This window comes from Saccoglossus kowalevskii, chromosome 14, assembly GCF_978046115.1.
Source record: "Saccoglossus kowalevskii chromosome 14, keSacKowa6.1, whole genome shotgun sequence".
NCBI classification, from domain to species: domain Eukaryota; kingdom Metazoa; phylum Hemichordata; class Enteropneusta; family Harrimaniidae; genus Saccoglossus; species Saccoglossus kowalevskii.
In genome coordinates this window covers 6,206,120-6,209,041 of record NC_140654.1, presented here as the reverse complement: position 1 = coordinate 6,209,041, position 2,922 = coordinate 6,206,120, and the positions used below count along the sequence as shown (strand labels likewise).

The 2,922-nt window shown below is 34.9% G+C and overlaps 1 pseudogene; it reads left to right on the top strand.

Annotated features, from left to right (window-relative positions):
• Positions 1-817: 817 nt before the first annotated feature.
• Positions 818-1,460, top strand: LOC144345434 (uncharacterized; annotated as a pseudogene).
• Positions 1,461-2,922: the final 1,462 nt, after the last annotated feature.

Genomic DNA, 2,922 nt, shown 5'->3' with positions numbered 1-2,922 from the left:
CGAATGCGTGATTTTATGCTACAGTCCTGGCGCGTTTCAACCCTTGAGATATTTTACTATAATAGGATGCGTCTACAACGCGCGTTAAAATTTGCATATAACATTAGCGCGTAACAAAGTTGTGATGAAGGAAAGAGTGGTAAAAACAAGGGGGGGTTAAAGACTAGGAGGGGTGGTTATATAACATTTTATTATTAAAATACATAAGTTTGTCCAACTCCCTGTGGTGTGTCTAAAAAACGAACGCACGTCAACAGCTTTATTTCACTTCCGGGTATTGATACGCTGTTGACAACGTCGCGTGGCCTGATTCAACACTGCATGAAATATATGGAAATCAAACTATAAAGCTGAAATTTGACACAGTTATCGATTATAGAACTATGTTTTAACCCTGTAAGTTTCATTAATGTTCAAGATCATTCACTCACTGAACGGGGTCACGAAATATTTACTTTAGTACCCACTTGCACGTTTTCCTAGATGTCACACAGCAGAGAGACATTCATTTCAATTATGTTCGTGTTTATTCACTAAATAAAACACACCTACAGTAAAAATAGTACTGTTATACATGTATTCACCTTCAAAGTAACTGTATTAGTTGCACGCATAGTTAGATATCTGTACATTAACGTGGAGTAGACGTTACTATAAATTCCGACGTCCGCCATATTGAATTTTGACCTTCATGGGGGGGGGGGGGTCATTCAGGCAAAGGTTATTATGTTAATGAGGAGCCTCCATTCAGACTGAGTCCTGTGGTTTGAGCAGCATTTTTTTCGCCCTCTCGCATTAGTTTTGGGGTCTCCAGAGGATGTCATCCTTACAATTAAATCAGTGTGGCCTTAGACATTTATCCATAACTTTTACAGGGTACCGTTATGATGTGGGAATAATCAAAGAAAACAAGATGGTAGAAATACAGCGTGACAATGTTGTTGCATCCTATGTTGGCGAGTCTGAGAAAAAAATTGAATCTGCAGCAGGGGGTATTGTATTTATTGATGAAGCATATTCACTTTTTATAAAGGGAAGTCAACTAATGATTTTGGGATTGATATCATTAACACAATCATGCACTGTCTAAATGCAGATGCAATGGAAAATATACCTGTATTTATAAAGGCTAAATATCAGTGTGAAATGGAAAGGCTCTTATAGGCCAATGAGGGTCTTTTAAGAAGGTTTCGTGCGCCATGGATGTTTCCCGCTTATACAGCAGAGGAATTGCTGAATATTTTGTTGACAAGGCAAGGCTTTGTATTTGAGGGTGTTGAGCAAGACGTATTTGGCCTCATTGTGTTCCATTAAATATACGACTGAAGCAAAATGCTGGTATCAGTGGAAACATAATCAATTATATCAAAGAAAGCATTGACGAGCGTATCGTAGACTTCAATGGTACTCTGGGATTATTTACCATTAATCAGCATGATATACGTAATGCCAAACATTAAGTGAAAATTTAATGAATGCAAGCTCATCAAGACCTTTCTCACCTTGAAGGTGAGTGTTGTGTTCGGGTTGAAGAGAATCTGGCTAGTGTGTGCACTATGGTTTAACCAAACTTTCATTCAAACAAGATGAGTTGAAATAACTAGTTTACTCATGCACTCGCCTAATAATACCACACTGTATTGCCTTTTTTTAGAAGCGCATATAAACTCAAAATTATTTCTTTCTATTGTAAGAAGAAAATAATATTGTATTTTTAACACTTTTAACATATAGAGGAAATATGATATGTGTATTTTGTTTTTTATTAAAGTTGTGTTCTTCTGCAATGTATTCAAACACATATTGTCTTTTTATCTAAGTCCATATGTTTTGTAAAATAATTTAGGTATTTTTTAGACTCAGTTACACCAGTAAAAGTACTTTTATATTTATGGAACCATGTTGAAAGTTAATGGTACCTTTCTATATCATGCTATTTGGGACATGTGTGAATAAAGTTGTCAAAACACTTCATGGCAAGGGTATTCTTAACTTGGAATGTCTTAATGAATTGAGTTAAACAAAATAAATGTATCATAGTTTATTATGATTACTATTTTGTTATGTTATTTCTAATTTCTAGCCCCTACCCCAGTTATGGTAAAGAACAAATGTTTATGTTCTTACTATAAATAATATATTGGCACAGATAGCCTAAATATGTTCTTACGTACCGATCCTTTTTTTAAAAAAAACATGGATATCATTCTGAAAAGAAAGTTAGGAGGCCTTGTTGCACTCAGAGAAAAACAAACATGGGTTTGGGAAAAGCTTAGATGTCTTAGTTGTACCCACAGAAAAAACATTTGAACATTTTGGGGGAGAAAGTTATGTAAGTCTACAATCTAAAACAAAATCAAGGTTGGTCCCGTCTTGTAATCGAATTAAATGTTACAATTAATTGACAGAAAATTGTTTCACTGTTCAAATCCAGGTGTGTGCATTGAAGAAAGTGCTATAGAACAATAACAAAGAAAACGTATTGAACGAAAAAAAATGTTAAGCACAGCCGTTCATAACGTTGCGGATTAAAAGTAAAATATTTGTATGTGTGTGCCATTTTTTCGATATGGGGTAATTAAAATCACTCTTTTTAGGGAGTTAATAGGACAAACGCAACTTGACCTGCAAACATGTTGTCGGACTGGGCTACTTTCGTAAACAATGTTAGCAGGCTTCTACGTGATCACCAAAACAGATTACGCAGTTCCACTGAAGATCAGAGAGCAGTGTCTAAGTATGGTAGAAAGGACAGTAACAACATTGAGTCCGGATTCGAACTTGCTCCATCTTGAGTATATTTAGCTTCCCTGTAATTAAAAAAATCTCAATTTTAAAAGCATGACTGGACATAAGCTCAACTTTTGTAATTTGTAAGTCCTGGAAAATGATTATTAATTTTACAAAATATTATGTGTATAA